The sequence below is a fragment of the Mesoplodon mirus genome (assembly GCF_964341445.2).
Source record: "Mesoplodon mirus genome assembly, chromosome: 4".
In the NCBI taxonomy this organism is placed as follows: Eukaryota; Metazoa; Chordata; class Mammalia; order Artiodactyla; family Ziphiidae; genus Mesoplodon; species Mesoplodon mirus.
Window position 1 is genome coordinate 84334177 of NC_138979.1, and position 18810 is coordinate 84352986.

Sequence of the window (18810 nt, forward strand, 5' to 3'; positions counted from 1 at the left end):
CACAGCAAGATCTTTTTTGATCCACCTCCTAGAGTAATGGAAATAAAAACAAAAATAAACAAATGGGACCTAGTGAAACTTCAAAGCTTTTGCACAGGAAAGGAAACCATAAACAAGATAAAAAGACAACCCTCAGAATGGGAGAAAATATTTGCAAACAAATCAATGGACAAAGGATTAATCTCCAAAACATATAAACAGCTCATGCAGCTCAATATTAAAAAAACAAACAACCCAATCCAAAAATGGGCAGAAGACCTAGATAGACAGTTCTCCAAAGAAGACATACAGATGGCCAAGAAGCACATGAAAAGCTGTTCAACATCACTAATTATTAGAGAAATACAAATCAAAACTAGAATGAGGTATCACCTCACACCAGTTAGAATGGGCTTCATCAGAAAATGTACAAACAACAAATGCTGGAGAGGGTATGGAGAAAAGAGAACCCTCTTGCACTGTTGGTGGGAATGTAACTGATACAGCCACTATGGACAACAGTATGGAGGTTCCTTAAAAAACTAAAAATAGAATTACCATATGATCCAGCAATCCCACTACTGGGCATATACCCAGAGAAAACCATAATTCAAAAAGACACATGCACCCCAATGTTCATTGCAGCACTATTTAACGTAGGCAGGTCATGGAAGCAACCTAAATGCCCATCGACAGACGAATGGATAAAGAAGATGGGGTACATATATACAATGGAATATTACTCAACCATAAAAAGGAATGAAATTGGGTCATTTGTTCAGACGTGGATGGATCTAGAGACTGTCATACAGAGTGTAGTCAGTCAGAAGAGAAAAACAAATATCGTATATTAACGCATATATGTGGAACGTAGAAAAGTGGTACAGGTGAACTGGTTTGCAGGGCAGAAATGGAGGCACAGTTGTAGAGAACAAACGTATGGACACCAAGGGGTTAAAACCGCAGGGGGTTGGGGACGGTGGTAGGATGAATTGGGCAATTGGGAATGACATGTATACACTGATGTGTATAAAATTGATGACTAATAAAAACCTGCTGTATATATTAAAAAAAAAGACAAATAAAAGAAAAAAGCAAGAAATGTAAAAGTGAAAGTTTAAAGCCTGTTTCATCACAAGGGTCCCTTTATCATTTCACATCCATGACCTCTGTAAATGGTTTAAAACAGTGGTTCTCAAGTGTCACCTGAGCATCCCTGGAGTCCCAAGACTCAACCGTTCAAGGGGTCCAAGAGGTCAAAACTATTTCACAATAACAGTAAACGTTATTTCCATTCTCATTCTGTTTTAAGTGTACAGAGGCGATTTCCAGAGACAAGATATGTGATAACATCATACTTCTAATGGCTAATAGAATGTATGACTGTGTGTGCTTGTATTTTAAATTTTTCAGTTTTATTTTCCAATACAGTAAACATCAGTAGATACAACCTACTTAAACAAAAGTTCCTTGGAATTCTCAATAATTTTTAAAAGTATAAAAGGATCCTATATCTGCATCATAAAAAATAACAAACAAATAAATAAAAGGATCTTAAAGCCCAAAACGTTCAGAATTACTGTTTTAAAAGATTGTGTCTATCAAATCGTCATTAAGGTATGATTACTTTCCCCCACTTTTAATAATCAAAGACCACACACACACACACACACACACACACACACAGAGTCTGCTAATCAAAACATCTAGTTGGCTTAAGCTCATCCGTGTAACACCACTAAAATGAAATAATTAAATTTGAAATACAATTGACATGTTAGCAAGTGAAGCTTTATTCTAGGTTAAGGTCTGAATTCAAATAAGCATTTTATAAAACTGGAAAAATCTTAGAATCTAATAATTTACCTCTGAGAATCCCTAAGAAGTACAGAGATTCCAAACTGAGAACTTTAGGGTATTGAAGCGTACATAGAAACATCTGAGTTAAAGCTTACATTTTAAAAATATCTTTTTCTTATGCTTGTAAATATCTTTTTTTCAAAACGTGGATACCAACAATAACATGTGCCTTATTTATGTCAAATCCTTCAATTAAACTTGAAAAAACAAAAGAAAAAAGAATTAGGAATATGAAGGCTGTGAGCGTTTCAAATATTTTAGTGTACCTCTTTCCAGAGTGAAATTTGCACTGCAAAATTTACCTGATCTGGATGTTTGTAAATCCTTCATTCCTACTGTTTTACTAGGAACAGAATCTTTCACTCCAACTGCAGGCTGAATGGGTTTTGAAACAAGTTGATTAATAAATAATGTACATTTGATACAATCTGTAGTTAATAATTCAAGACAAAAATATAAGTTTTTACCTTCAAGTGAGGATATTTTCCAGGAGAATCTAAAAGGCAAAAGGGACATAGAATCAATTACACGTAACTATGAAAGCCAACTATATATTCATACAGTTAGTACTGAGCAGAATCCTCATGCTTGGCCTTGGCAGTGAATACTTTAGGTTTTGGTGTTTTGTTTCTTGGGGGAAGTTAGGACTGCAACAAGACAGACATATGAATCCACTATAGATACTGAAGAAAAAATAGGAGTACAGGTTTAACAAAACATGCAGTTAAGACTTCAAAAGGAAGATTATGTTCCAAAAGCCTTTATAAAATAGAAAAATGCACATGTACCAATGTGAACATGCTGATTGATGAGGAGAAAAGTGATCTTTAATCAGAGCAACAAATCATGACCCCGAGAAGGTAAATGTGAAAGCTGATGGTAAAATGCAACAGCATATCTTGAATGCAATACAGCAGCATCATTTACACCATTATACTACAAGTATTTATCATGTTCTTCAATTTGTCCTGTAATTTAGGAAGTGCACAGTTGGGATGAGAGTTCAGTTGAATGTATAATTCATTTCTCATCAGAGAAAGGGTTATGAACTGATCAGCTTGGATATACACTTGTAGAATAATAGTTCATAAAAATATTCATGTTTTTCCATACCCATGTGGGCTACTGGTATGCCTACATTTCTTGGATCCTCTAGTTTAGTCATCTTAAAGTTTCTCGATCCACTCATGCAAGAAGGTATATAAGGCACATCTAAAAAATAACGTATTATAAGTTTTCAATATCGAAGTACGATTATCAAAAAGGAAAAAGTAAATTTTACTGCCACAGAATTATTAGATATTAAAAATCTTTCATATTTCAAAATCAGTGTAGTATTTACTGAAAATAGCAATTTTAGCATTTAGGGAATGAACCCTATTAATTTCTTTTGTTTCCAAAATTAGTTTGGTTCAGTATATCATGCTAATGTTTAAAAGGATTTTTGTGAAACAATTATCAGCAAAAAATTAGCTATCTTAGGGACTCCCCTGGTGGTCCAGTGGTGAAGACCCCATGCTTCTACTGCAGGGGGCACGGGTTCAATCCCTGGTCGGGGAAATTAAGATCCCACATGCCAAGCCAAGCAGCCAAAAAAAAAAAAAAAAAAAAAAAGCTATCTTAAAAAAAAAAACAAAAACAGCCAATGCTTCCATATTCAAATTAATCTCATTTGAATAACACATACCAACACAACATATATCTTTGATGCCTGATAGTTACAAGGAGGAGCTGGGGTTTACCTCAATTCTAGCACCCACTCCTGCTTCCAGTACTCTCTGGAGCAGCAATGACCTAACCTTGTTTCAGTGTAAATACACTAAAGTCATCTAACGAGAGTTCTCTCACGTTTCCTCATCACCTCCACAATCACCTCCCTAACACCCTTCTTTCCCCCCTCTTTCCTTTCACTATATTCTTTCCTCTTCAAAGGTAGTCTCTGGATCTGTGGTCTTAATTCTCCCCCTTTGACATTCTTTTTATGGATCATCCCCACCACTTCTTTTTTCCTCTTTGCTTAGCAGTGACACCTTACATCTATAAGTTCTACTTCAACGCTTTGCTACCCTCTTAAATATGGAATATTTAAATATGGAATATGGAAGCATTGGTATAAAAAATGATATAAACACACTCAGAAAGAAAAAATAATAATGCTCTTCCTTGATCCTGTTCTGTCTTGAACTATCCAGTGGCTCCTCTTCCAGATTTCTCTCAATGCAAGCCTACACCCTTGCTACTCTGAGAGCTTGTCAGAAATGCACAATCCCAGACCTGCTGCTCAGCATGTGCACTTTCCACAAGGTCCCCAGGGGACTAATTAAAATTTGAGAAACTCTGATCTATCAGTCTGCTTCTACATTCCCACAGTAAGAGTGGGAAAGCTTTGCTGTTCGTCTCTGACAAGTTTCGGTGTTGGAAGCTCACTTCAAATTTGTCTCACGTTTCAAATATTCTTCTCTTCCCTTTTCTAAAGACCTATTTTACTTTGCCCCCGTCCTCCACAGACCCCTGCTTCCTTTTCCTTCATTTACTCCCTGTAACCTCTGCCTCTCTCATTCTTTAGTCCTTCTTTCCTCTTCCTCATTTCCCGACTTTCCCTAGGGTGTAGAGTACCTTGAAACAGAACTAATAATTTAGCTCCTTAAAGGGGACTCTCAATTTAATCTGTGGCTGACACCAGATAAGATACACAGCTTCCCTCCTTTTCTCGTCTTTTTCCTCACTATGCATTTGACAGGTGATTTCCTTTTTTTTTTGCATCAACAGTGTTACGTTTTTTAATAGTTTTCAGAATATAAGCTGCATAGCTTTTTAGACTAAAAAATGATATAACTTCAGGTACATGCTTTAGGACACTTGGTTAAACAACAAGCAAACTGTGTCTTTGAGGACCACCTCAAAAGGGTGGCACACTTCACAGTGTAACTTGGTAACAGACATGGAGATAGATGATTATATCATGGCATGTTGTCTGCAAAAGAACATCTGGACACTCAGAGCTTAAATAGAACTCAGCACACAGTTAAGTATTGAAGCCCTGCTTTTTGGCCAAATAAAAACTGCCTAAAAACTGCTGATGGATTTTTGACAAGAAAAAAAGACGTAGCTGCTTAGTTCTTCTGATACAGCACTTCTTTTCCAGAATGAGACAGGCTCAGGTCAACTTGAAATCAGTGTGAGGAATGATTCTTCCTCTTAACCGACAGGTGATTTTCTTTGGCTGTTAGAATATATCAGAATTCCCATTTTAAATCAACATGCTGTCAAATGACTTTTTCATAAAAATATAGTTCTTACCTTCTACTTGTCCATTTAATATATTTTTTCCTCTTTGACCTGCAGCTCCAGATAAATGATCAACATACTTCTCTGGAAGACTCTCAGAGATACTCTGTTAAAATTGATATTAATAATGAGTTGCATAAAGCTTTCCTAATCCCCTTCTAATAGCTGAAAATACCCTACTTTTTAAAAATTTCCTACTTTACAAGCAATTAGATTTAAAAATAAGAGAAGCATGCATTGAAAACCCAAACATTGAAATAGAAAACTTCATATACACTCTCTAGATCAAGTCTATCTTTTATCCTCATTTGGCTACTGACTCTGTAAACTGAGCATGGAAAGCCAGAGGAATTATTTTCACAGACGAAAAATGTGCCTGACCTACAGGCACATTTCAGCAAACAATTACCTTCAAAACACCTAACTCTACTTTGCATTCCTTGGCAAAAGAAGAGAGTATTTTTTAAAAATATGTGTTTAAATAAATTCTTTAATAAGTACACTTGCTATAAATTTAAAATATTTCTAAAGACAGAAATTTTTTAGTATTAAAATAATATACTTGGCATGAAAAGAAACCATGAAGTATGTCATGTTGAGCATAAACAGAACAGCAGTAGAAGCTGCTTCATTTAGGTAAACAAGGGCTTATAAGAATCTGTTATTTGATAAAATTTTTATTGATAGGAAAAAGAGTTGAATAAAATAGCGAAGTAGTAAGAAAAACTTTTATGTTTAAATAATAGCAGAAAATTTAAATATAGTTATGCAACTCTTCAAAAAAGTACAGCAAGCTTTAATAAGGGAAGAATAAGAACTTTTATTTATTAAGCATCTAAATGTGCCAAGCTTTTCTTATGCACATTTTATTTTCTACATACAACAACAATGATAAAAGTGATTGTAAGGACAGTTACCCCACTTCCTGTTTCCTGGTCCTTCCAAGATGCGAGAGTGTAATGACGAACAGATGGGATCCGCTGCTCTCTCTGTCCAGAACGTCCCTCCCCTGGACCCTCACGTGACTGGCTCCTTCCCATCCTCCCCTTGGTAGCTTTTCTCACATGCAGATCTTTTCTGACTACCTAAATTCCACTCCCACCCCCATCCCCATCCTAACTACAAACACTCTCAATGTTGTCTGACGTAACATTCTCCATGTTCTTTGCCTCTCACTGTTGTGGCCTCTCCCGTTGAGGAGCACAGGCTCTGGACGCGCAGGCTTAGCGGCCATGGCTCACGGGTGCAGCCGCTCCGCGGTACGTGGCATCTTCCCGGACCGGGGCACGAACCTGTGTCCCCTGCATCGGCAGGTGGGCTCTCAACCACTGCGCCACCAGGGAAGCCCTCTCAATTTTCTTTACATGAAGGACTTAACAGTGACTTATAAAGGATTCCTGTTTGGTTCCCACCACTACAGCCTAACCCCTCAATTGGTACAGTCAGTGTCTAACTGCCCAGTACATAGTTGGTATTCAATAACAGGAATTTATTTAAGATCAAAACATTTAAAATGTCGAGAGGACCTCAAGTACCAAAGCACTTGATACCTATAGGAGATCTCCGATAACAGTCTATAGAAACTTAACATACCCCAAGCTAGAAATCCACATGCCCGTTCTAATTTTCCTATTCTTAACACTACTGTCATTTTATTGTCCTTCAGGTTTTAAAAAAGTGCCCCAGCATTTAGTGAGTCACTAATTGCCACTGTGATCATTGTTTATTAGTTTCTGCTTTATAACAAAAGTGCATCAGTCATACATATACATCTGTTCCCACATCCCTTCCCTCATGCATCTCCCTCCCTCCCACTCTCCCCATCCCACCCCTCCAGGCGGTCACAAAGCACCGAGCTGATCTCCCTGTGCTCTGCGGCTGCTTCCCACTATCTATCTACCTTACGTTTGGTAGTGTATATATGTCCATGCACTGTGATCATTTTTGTCTTACATTTCTATAGCACCCTTTACAGTTTACAAGGTGTGTTCACAGCTCTTACCACATCTGTTCCCTACACATACCTGAGAAGTGGGTACCAGTACCATTTTTACGAAGGAGGTCATTGACGCTCAACCAGGGTAGACAAGTCTTTCCGAGATCCCACAGCTCGTGACAGAACCAGGATGCTACCATGTCTTTTGACTTTAAACACAGTGATGTATCACTGCAGCAGCTGCCTATATCTAACAGATCAGGCCCTTCTTATCTCTTTCCATAGCTGTCACCTTACAACAGGTCATCATTACTTTATATTTACGTTACTTCAAGTATGGCTGCCATTAAGGTACTCAACACACACTAGTTATCCAAAATGGTGTGTACTTATTAAAACATCGCTAAACCTAACTGTTGTTATTATAACGCCACATACTTATTATTCCCCATTCTTTTGCTTCTCTTGAAACGTTCCTTGCAGATCTATTTGAAAATCCAAATGTAATAATACTTTCAAGTCTCAGGCACTATCTTTTTCAGGTCTAAGTGGTAAAAAACTACATTTTAACCTGTTTCTCTCTGAACCTCACTAGGAGTTTTACACATCCATATGTACCAAAGAAACATACATTTGCTTCGGAGACTGGGACTGACAGATACACCCTACTATATATAAAATAGATCAATAATAAGGACCTCCTGTATAGCACAGAGAACTCTACTGAAAACTCTGTAATGGCCTATATGGGGAAGGCATCGAAAAAAGAGTGGATATATGTATAACTGATTCACTTTGCTGTATATCTGAAACTAACACAACATTGTAAATCAACTAGACTCCAACAAAAATTTTTAAAAAAAAGAAAAGAAAAAAGAAACATACATTTGGCCATAGGCTGACCTGGAATAATGCTTCAGTTTTTAGATAAATTTAACTTCAGAACCCAAACTGATTCCTTATGGCTTCTAAGCCTTGGTTTTTGCTCTGTGCTACACTGGTTTCATTAGGTGAATCTTGCAAATTAACAAAAGTGCACTATGTGGTAGTTATTATACTTAGCACACAATTATTTAATTAATTACAGGTTAAAAATGTAAGGAAAAACTTTTGATGGGCAAATGCAAAGGTGAGGAAGTAAAGTCAAAGCACCCCCCCTTTTATGTTTTAACATCACTGTGCTTATATTTTAAAATAAAAAAAAAATAATAATAATAGAAGACAGTACCTCAGAATCCCAAGGTGATTCTATACCTTCCTCTTCTCCTAATCCTAATGCTGACATCATATCTGTAAAATGCAGCCACAGATACATTAATGAGAACATTTACTACTATGAATTTTAAATACATATATGTCTATCTCCATCCACAAATATTTAAATAAAATAAAGTAGCAGAAAAGAATTTCAGAGGGGTGAGGCATTTTCAGGAAGAAAAAGTTGGTAGTAGTTGGGATACTTCTGAAGAAACGGAGCAAAAGAAACATACTTAAAAAGAAATGGAAAAAAAAAAAGGGCTTCACTGGTTGCGCAGTGGTTGAGGGTCCGCCTGCCGATGCAGGGGATACGGATTCGTGCCCTGGTACGGGAAGATCCCACATGCCGCTGAGCGGCTGGACCCGTGAGCCGTGGCCGCTGGGCCTGCGCGTCCGGAGCCTGTGCTCCGCAACGGGACAGGCAACAGCAGTGAGAGGCCCACGTACTGCAAAAAAAAAAAAAAAAAAAGAAAGAAATGGATAGTATATTTGGATCTACACACTTTAGATGTTTTTAGACTAGCCTTTAAGCATAGAAAAAATTCATAAATATTCACTAAATTACCACTCCTATTATTTTTCTGAGCTCCATCAAAAGAAGTCAAATTGGGCTTCCCTGGTGGCGCAGTGGTTGAGAGTCTACCTGCCGATGCCGGGGACACGGGTTCGTGCCCTGGTCCGGGAAGATCCCACATGCCGCGGAGCGGCTGGGCCCGTGAGCCATGGCCGCTGAGCCTGCGCATCCGGAGCCTATGCTCCGCAACGGGAGAGGCCATAACAGTGAGAGGCTTGCGTACCGCAAAAAAAAAAAAAAAAGAAGTCAAATTCTTATGATCTGTTTGCTCCTGTGGAGCACGTTCAATATCAGTATCGTTTCCTTTTTCCTCAATTTCTGGATTTGTTGCTCCTTCCTATAAAAACAAAACAAAACAAACACCTCATTCCAGAAAACATCATATTCACTCATTTGGTCATTCAATCAATCAGTAAGACCACAAACATTTACTGGATCTGGCAAATCATAGGCACTATCCTGGGAGAAAAGTTGGAAATATAAATAGAAGACCGATTCTGCTCTGTATTCCAGGAGAAGTAGAGCTACATGAAAACAAGTAAGAACAGCAAAGTATCATTCAAAAGCTCTACAACTGATGTGAACAGAGTACAGGAAGGGCACACAGGAAAGAGGAGTCAGCTGTATCTGGGTAGCTCAGGAAATGCTGCAAAGACAGGTCTGTGTCTTAAAAGACACACACAGTGTAGAGCGGGGAAGTGAAGGGGATTCTAGAAAAGGCAGCCTGAGCAAAAGGACGAGGCGTGAAACAACATAACAAGTCACGTGGAAAACTAGAACACAGTTACCGGGAATGGTATGGAGAGACACAACTGGAGGATCAGAGCCAAACCAAAAAAAGCAAGTGTCCTCCTAGAACATGAACTTTCTCCTTCATGTGATGGGGATCCACTACATAAGTAGAGGTGTTACATCTTCACAAATATATTTTAGAAAGGTCACTCTGGCAGCAACGTAAAGATGAACATCAGGGGAGCAAAACTAGAAAAGAGCATTTCAAAATTATAAGTGAGAAAGTAATAGGAAATGAAAAATGGTAAGCAGGTAGAAAATACTGAACTTGATGAGCAACAGGATGTGGTGATTTCAGGGAGGGATGGAGTCCAGGATTTTTCCTGCTTTGGTATTTCAGTGATGTTATCTACTAGGATGGGGAAGACAGATGACAGAGTAGCTTACAGAGTCAGGAAAGAGGAAAGCATCAGGGACAATGTCTTCAGTTTGGGGCATAACAAATTTGAGGCACCCAGGGGACTTAGAGGAAAGATTTGGATAAATGCATTTGGATTAGTAATAGATAAACTTATTCAGGAAAAGCATATGATGTTAAGATAAATATCTGTATAATATACTAACCTGGTATAATTAAATGATGCAAACCTATGCAGAATTCTGAACTTTTGAAAATATAAACAAGACTGGGGAAGAAAACTATGAGATTCAATTTTTCGATTATATATTGCAACATTTGTTTAAGGATATAAAATATACTCTTTCACGAATATGCGCAAATATTCATTTCCTGGATATTATAGCAATAAGCATTTTTAAGTTTAATGAAAAGATTTAATTGTAAAACACCAACTCAAGAGACTACAAGAACACTCCTTTTCAAAAATTAATCTGAAAAGACAAGTTTGAAATTGTAGAAGAGAATGTTTATGTGATTATGGAATGATAAGGCATTTTTAAGTACTACTATGATGTACAAAAGAAATATAAAACCCTATTTTGAGTGTTGCTGTAGATCAAAAAATTGTTTCTTAAAGTCATATAAGACATTCTGGAAGTCTAGGAGCAAATAATTTGAATTGGTAAACTTGAAAATGTTTTTCAAAAATTAGTCGGGGACTCAAGCTTTTTGTGTCAGGTCATCTCTTCCTAACTAGAAAAATTATTATGAAGGTATGTAACCACGGATGACTTGGTGATTTATTATTAACACTTTTATTGAAGTGCACTGGCATTTTAAGAAAACAATTAGAGATGCCTTATCATTTTGGGCATTAAAAAGATCAATCCCTTTTCTTTGCTGTTAGTAAGATTAACGATAAACAGTTTTGCATAGAACATTTCTACATGTGTGCTGTTTTAATTTTCAATGAATAGGTCCTTTTTTTTTTTTATAATAGTTTTAAGCCCAACGAAGGAGTTATCATCATAGGAGCCACAAACTTCCCAGAGGCATTAGATAAGTAAGTATTAAAATTTTTGTGATATATTCTAGAATAGTGATGAACTTTAAAAATATTGTGCTAAGTGAAGGAAACCCATCACAAAACATCACATATTATATGATTGCTTTTATATGAAATGTCTAGAATAAGCAGATCCATAGCAACAGAAAGGAATTTAGTGGTTGCCAGAGGTTAGGGAAAATGGGGAATAACTGCCAGTAGATTTGGGGTTTCTTTCAGCTGGAGAAGAGAGGGAGGGGGTAAAGATTCTCTAAAATTAGATTGTGGTGATGGTTGGGCAACTCTGAATATATTAAAAACCACTGGGTTACACTACCAAACGTAAAATAGATAGCTAGTGGGAAGCAGCGGCACAGCACAGGGAGATCAGCTCGGTGCTTTGTGACCACCTAGAGGGGTGGGATAGGGAGGGTGGCAGGGAGGGAGATGCAAGAGGGAGGGGATATGGGGACATATGTATATGTATATCTGATTCACTTTGTTATACAGCAGAAAATAACACAACATGGTAAAGCAAATTATACTCCAATAATGATGTTAAAAAAAACAACACTGGGTTTTCGACTTCAAATTCTATGATATGAAAATTGCATCTCAGTAAAGCTGCTAAAAGAATCTTCTCACAACTTAAACATCACAAAGCTTTTGGGTGGGGGGTAGAGAGGATTTTTAGAATAAAATTTACTATAGTTTAAAAGTTTTATTGGTTTTATTACATAGAAGTTATTCATACTTTCATTTGATCTAATAGTTGGTTCTTGCCTAAGACTCTAGTTTAACATTTTGTACTTAATAGCAGTAAGATGGATGTGTAGCTCTCATAAGAGGTTGCTGTAGAATTATTTGTTCCTTGACTGGCCGACTTGCATGTCTTTGTCTCTGAAGGGTTGTATGCTATCTAGATGCACACATTTATCTATATGAACCTTTGTTCTGCCTTCTGGTTATTGAAACTGTTCTTTGAGCCACGTTTTATAAGGAACTAATCTGAATATTTATGTTCAAAATAAATATTGGTTGCCATTGTCTTTCCATCTTCTCTTTAGGATGTCAGTCCTGTTTAACTTGACCTTCAGCACAGTCAGCTTATTAATTTATATTTTCTTTTTGTATTCTCCCTTTAGCGCCTTAATACGTCCTGGTCGTTTTGACATGCAGGTTACAGTTCCCAGGCCAGATGTAAAAGGTCGAACAGAAATCTTGAAGTGGTATCTCAATAAAATAAAGTTTGATCAGTGTAAGTCTTAATTCGACGATACAGACATTATCTCCATAAAATGGTAATATATCAATCCACCCTGTTTGTGGTCCTTACTCAGGATGTCTTAAAAGACAAATTCCTTTAAATGTCTAGTTTTCTCTCCTCTTGTTTGTCCATAAAGTCCATTTCTCAATGAACATGTGTCCAGAGATTCTGTCATTTTGAATCCCGATTCTAAAGAAAGTTTTCTTTTGAGTACTTAGATAATACTTGATGAAATCTATGTATAAATGTTTCTTTAGATGAATGTAAAATATAAAATCATATAAAAAGCACCTGTATATTATGAGCATAGTACCTCATGATATAGTCACTTTGGGGCCAAAAGAGGGGAAGCAGACTATAAAACAAAACACATGGAAATATTATGGAACTACCTGAGTAATAAAAGCAGCTATTAAAGCTGCAGTATTTTCAAAGATATCTGAATCAATTCTTAAAACCAAGTATGTTTCTGATAATAAGGGGGGCTTTTATGTCCAAAGTTATTTCAAGATGAAATTCTGAAAACAAAATGTCTATGAATGTGCTTTTTCAGTTTGTGGTTAGGCCATAATTAAAGGTTTGTAAATCGTTATCTGGCAACTCTACCTTTCTCTGTTTATCACAAAGTTATTTAAATATAAGAACTTTTGTGATTTGTCCCAATGACAATTTTAATGGTGTGTTTACTAGCAGTTTTGGCTTTTTCCCCTTAGAATTTAGTGAAGTAAGCTTTTGTAAAATTACAGTTCATGATGGCTATCTCCTTTTTTCATTTGCAATGTGAGTTCTTTATGAAGAGCTTTTTATTAGCTCTTCTGAAATTTTAATATTGTGTCCTGTCTGCATATAGCTGTTGATCCAGAAATCATAGCTCGAGGTACTGTTGGCGTTTCTGGAGTAGAGTTGGAGAATCTTGTGAACCAAGCTGCTTTAAAGGCAGCTGTTGATGGAAAAGAAGTGGTAACCATGAAGGAACTAGAGTTTTCCAAAGATAAAATCCTAATGGGTATGTTTTCTTTCTTTTTTTCCCTATCTTATACTGTTCATTATGCTAGAGAAAAAAATCTTTTTTTTTAAATTGCCACTTGGTAATTTTTGGTTTAGTGGTAATTCACTCTTTTTTTAAAAAATTTTATTTATTTATTATTGGCTGCATTGGGTCTTCGTTGCTGCATGCGGGCTTTCTCTAGTTGCGGCAAGCGGGGGCTACTCTTTTTTTTTTTTTTGTGGTACGCAGGCCTCTCACTGCTGTGGCCTCTCCCGCCGCAGAGCACAGGCTCCGGACGCGCAGGCCCAGCGGCCACGGCTCACGGGCCCAGCCGCTCCGCGGCACGTGGGATCCTCCCGGACCGGGGCACGAACCCGCGCCCCCTGCATCGGCAGGCGGACTCCCAGCCACTGCGCCACCAGGGAAGCCCGGGGGGCTACTCTTCATTGCGGTGCATGGGCTTCTCATTGTGGTGGTTTCTCTTCTTGTGGAACATGGGCTCTAGGTGCGTGGGCTTCAGTAGTTGTGGCTTATGGGCTCTAGAACTCAGGCTCAGTAGCTGTGGCACATGGGCTTAGTTGCTCCGCGGCATGTGGAGTGTTCTTGGACCAGAGCTCGAACCCGTGTCCCCTGCATTGGCAGGCGGATTCTTAACCACTGTGCCACAAGGGAAGTCTGAGAAAAAAACTCTTAATTTTGAGAGAAAGTTTATAAAAAAGAAAGGTATAGAATCATGCAAATATATACTCTAACAGAGCAACACAGTTTGGCCTGTTACAGAACAAATATATTATAACTTATGTTACACTCTTTGGGGGGCATGAGTGCCCATGTCTTTCCTCTTGTCTGATATTGCTGATAAAAGAATAGTTAATTTTACTGTTTTTCAGAATTTAATTTTTATTTTAAATCTTGAATTGCCTTCAAAACAGGTTAGTTATGATATTCCTGTTAAATTAGAAGTTTATTTTCTAGAAATAGAATACAGCTTTTCCTTTTGATATAAGGATTAAGATGATAGTTTTTACAGTTTGGTTTTCAGTTGACAAATTATGGTTTACATGGGTTGTAGAGTGGAATCTACTCATTTTTTAAACTTTCAAACTTTTAAAATATTTATTAATGATATTAAATCATATGACTCTAAGAATGACTTTGAGACAAAGGAGCTTCATTCATTTAAATATACCTTCTTAATGGAGTATTTTACTTAAGTAAATTTTTATTCTTAGGGCCTGAGCGTAGAAGTGTGGAAATTGATAACAAAAACAAAACAATCACAGCGTAGCATGAATCTGGTCACGCTATTATTGCATATTACACTAAAGATAAAATATAATTCTTAAATATATAGTTGCTCTTTTCCCCTCGAAAGAAATTATGTATCATAGTGACTGGTTCAATAGTTTTTCTAAGTTTTTTCTCATTGAGTACAAGTTTCATTTTCATATCTTTCTAATTATAGACGTTTATTCTTATTTATTTATTTTTTAAATTTTATTTTTGGCTGCGTTGGGTCTTCTTTGCTGCACGCGGGCTTTCTCTAGTGGAAGCGAGAGGGGGCTGCTCTTCATTGCGGTGCGTGGGCTTCTCATTGCGGTGGCTTCTCTTGTTGCAGAGCACAGGCTCTAGGCGTGCGGGCCTCAGTAGTTGTGATACATGGGCTCAGTGGTTGTGGCTTGCAGGCTCTAGAGCACGGGCCCAGTAGTTGTGGCGCACAGGCTGAGTTGCTCCGCGGCATGTGGGATCTTCCCAGACCAGGGCTCGAACCGTGTCCCCTGCATTGGCAGGCAGATTCTTAACCACTGCACCACCAGGGACGTCCCTATAGACGTTTTAAACATTTTTGTGCAACGAGGGACAAACAGTTGTATTGCAGCATTAACTACTTACTATTTATAAACTGCACTTTTGCTTTCCTCATTTTATACATAGCTGGTTTGGTAATCAATCACCATGACCATCTCTATTAAATGCCGCTGAGCTTTCAGCATCATGGTATTAAGTAAGGTCATGAGAGACAAATGATAATTCAGCTTATTAATGTAAGTGTTTCAAAACTGTGTCTGTGTTTTCTTTGTTTTCCAATTGTCTAGGTGTACCTGTTGCCTGAAAATGATCGACGGAACGAAACTAGAGCTCAGCTTCTTGCTCAGATGGATGTCAGTATGGGAGGAAGAGTGGCAGAGGAACTTATATTTGGAGCTGATCATATTACAACAGGTTGGCTGTAAAGAATAGCTTTGGTTCAAATTGTGTTTGTTGGTTTAAAGATTTTTTTAACTTGAGTTTTATGTATATTTCAAAATTTTAGGTGCTTCCAGTGATTTTGATAATGCAACCCAAATAGCAAAGCAGATCGTCACCAAATTTGGAATGAGTGAAAAGGTAATGGCTAATTTTAATCCTTCCTCATGTATCAAATGTTGATGTGCCAAGTGTCTCTTTGTGAGAGAGGATTCTCATTATAAATTGATAGATTTTCCCCTGTCTCATTCCAAATGGATTTAACAAAGCTGACTCTAAACTAAATGTCATTTTCTGAGAAATGTAACATACTCTTTCCATTCCAGCTGCTCAAACAGTAAGAGTTATTATTTCATGAATTAACCAAATAATATAAATTCTTTAGCTTTTTTTACTCATATGACATCGAAGACCTTCTTGTTGAGCTTGCTTACTTTGCCCTTTCCACATACTTCACGTTCCTACATTATCACTGTGGCTCCATAAAGCAATTCCAGTACTCTGTGAATTGTGGATTTCTGGACTACAATAGCTGCTAAGGTTTTCTAAGAAGGTACTCAGAACGATACTTAGGATTTAAAATTTTCCCTCTTGCTCACACTTTTTAGTATTCTACTTTCAGAAGAATAATGAAGTTTTTTTGCCCTCAAGGGCATTTTTATATTGTATTTTTTCTTTGCCCCCATGATATGTATTTTCTTATGTATAGGATAGTACTTCCTCTGTTACATACATTAGTGTTGGAGGTTTTTCTGTTGGATTTCTTTCTTTTCATTGATTTTAGCTTGGAGTTATGACCTACAGTGATACAGGGAAACTGAGTCCAGAAGCTCAATCTGCTATTGAACAGGAAACCAGAATCCTTCTGAGGGTAATGATCTTTTTTTAAATGTTTATTTATCTATTTAGTCAAAATGTGCCTAAATATTTGGGTGCTTGCAAAAAAACTAAAGTTCCTCTGTTTTATAAAGTTAATAGGTGCACCGTTGCTGCCGTGATTAACTATGTCATAGACTGGATCTTTGACATAGACTGGAACCCCTGATCATAGACTGGATCTTTATTTTATTCTGGCCATAGGCTAAGAACAATTTATATACATATATATATATATATATATTTATTTATATATATATATACACATATATGTATATATATATTTTTTAAAATAAATTTATTTTATTTTTGGCTGCATTGGGTCTTTGTTGCTACATGTGGGCTTTCTCTAGTTGCAGCGAGCAGGGGCTGCTTTTCATTGCGGTGGCTTCTCTTGTTGCTGAGCATGGGCTCTAGGGCACGGGCTTCAGTGGCTGTGGTGAGGGGCTTCAGTGGTTGTGGCGTGTGGGCTTAGTTGCTTCGCGGCATGTGGGATCTTCCCGGACCAGGGATTGAACCCGTGTCCCCTGCATTGGCAGGCGGATTCTTAACCACTGTGCCACTAGGGAAACCCAGAACAATTTACATTGTGATTTAAATATTCAGTTCTTCTTTAGCTGATATATTTCTAATATTTTATGTATTTTCTTTAATTTGATTATTTTACTTGGACATGGTTATGTTCAAAATGTCTAGTAATTGTATTGTGTTTATATGACCTGTGCTTCTTGGTTTTAGTAAATTCATTTTTACATTTTCCACCCAAGTTTATAAGGACAAAAATATAATTCGCTAGTAAAATATTGGCATAAACATTGTACAGGCAAATATGACACTGCCAAAAATGAACTGTTATTACTGCTGTTATTCATAAGCTGATAAACTTAATTCAGACTCACCTTTGGAAAGAGAGTTGAAGGATTTAAATGAAAAGTTCAAGGTGGGTTGCAAAAAAAAAAATCAAATGTATGGAAGTCAGGGATCACCTCTAATGATATTGTATTACAGTATTGAGAGGTGAGTGTGTTACCAAGTAAAAGAATGGAAATTATATCTTTTCTGGCCATTCTAGATTGAGTAAATTGGTGAAATCTCAAGAGGCAAAAGGAGCAAACTCCCTTTCCTTTTAGCACGTATACTGAAAAGAGAAATAGATTTCTGTGTTCACAGACCTTATTTAGAAAGCAGATAAGTACAGTGTATAATTTTATTTCTTAAGTAGCTTTTTGTTTAAGTAGTCCTCAGTTATCTCTATGATAGACTTTGAGGTTAAAAATGTAACATTTGGAAGTATGAAAGAGTTATCTTTAGGGAACGAAGCTTTTAAATGCGTTTATCTTTCATAACTAGAAGTCAATAGATTTTATAGTTTTTTTAGGGTGCATAAAGGCTTTTTATCTCATTTAGGGTTTTTGCTTCTCCTAAGGTTTCTGCCTCTTACATATCTGCTTTGTATTTCAGGATTCGTATGAGCGAGCAAAACATATCTTGAAGACTCATGCAAAAGAGCACAAGAATCTAGCAGAAGCTTTACTGACCTATGAGACTTTGGATGTCAAAGAGGTTCAGATTGTTCTTGAGGGGAAGAAATTGGATGTGAGATGATAGCTCTTGATGCATTGTTGGTTTTATTGCAAGACCATAAGTAGCACTGCAGTAGTCGTATTTTGCAACACTTTTCTCCCATTCTTGGTATCACTCAAGGGTGTGAAACACTTTGTCAGTCTTTTGTCACATTTATCTAATTTTGATTATTCTCATGATGGACACCTACTGCAAACAGCAATTTATTAAAGAAAATAAAGAACTATCAGGATTGAAAACAGCTTGTTTGAGAAATGTCAATCAGTTATTAAGTTGAAAATAAGTAATGATTTTATGGTTGGTTACAGTGCTAGATGTGAATAGAAATTGTGCCTTTAGCTCTTGGGAAGTATTTTTACTTAGGAAAATAAAATTCTTGAAGGATTGTCTTTATTTCTAGATAGTACCATCTTTATCTTTGATAAAGAAATGATGCTATTTGGCTATTGGTAAATCATATTTCTACATACATCAGTGGAAACTTCATTAAGATGCACTTAATTATGATCTAGATTGACCATATAAAAAGTGTTTTTTAAAAAATCTAAGAGTAGAGAATTGTGAACCTACAGATACAATTGGAATTTAAATGATTATTATAAGCTTTTTAAAATGCAGCTTGCATTTTCATGGTCTTTTTTTTTTTAACATTACTATCACTCTGAAAATGAAGTTTATTTCAGAGCAGCAGTATTTTGTTAAATAAACAAGTAACACACCTCAAATTATGAATAACTATGTAATTATGCTTTGCGTTAAAACCAAAATAAAACCAAA

General features: G+C 36.8%; 3 long non-coding RNA genes and 1 pseudogene across 4 annotated transcripts in view; 3 read left to right on the plus strand and 1 right to left on the minus strand.

Annotated features, from left to right (window-relative positions):
* The window catches only part of LOC309801978 (ankyrin repeat domain-containing protein 26-like), a 119072-nt pseudogene that overhangs the window by 56772 nt on the left and 43490 nt on the right, over positions 1-18810 (minus strand). The window contains exons 12-15 of the transcript XR_014296159.1: positions 5140-5233; positions 2953-3051; positions 2307-2335; positions 2142-2214 (exon numbers count right to left, since the gene is read on the minus strand). The product of XR_014296159.1 is annotated as an ankyrin repeat domain-containing protein 26-like (transcript). The remainder of the gene's footprint in view (positions 1-2141; positions 2215-2306; positions 2336-2952; positions 3052-5139; positions 5234-18810) is intronic.
* LOC309801981 lies at positions 10626-13226 on the plus strand. Its single transcript, XR_014293693.1, has 3 exons — positions 10626-11089; positions 12217-12329; positions 13189-13226. It is a non-coding gene; the product is annotated as an uncharacterized lncRNA (long non-coding RNA).
* Positions 13249-15933, plus strand: LOC309801984. Its single transcript, XR_014293698.1, has 3 exons — positions 13249-13344; positions 14559-15549; positions 15641-15933. It is a non-coding gene; the product is annotated as an uncharacterized lncRNA (long non-coding RNA).
* LOC309801987 lies at positions 15998-18274 on the plus strand. The gene is made up of 2 exons (XR_014293703.1): positions 15998-16444; positions 17911-18274. It is a non-coding gene; the product is annotated as an uncharacterized lncRNA (long non-coding RNA).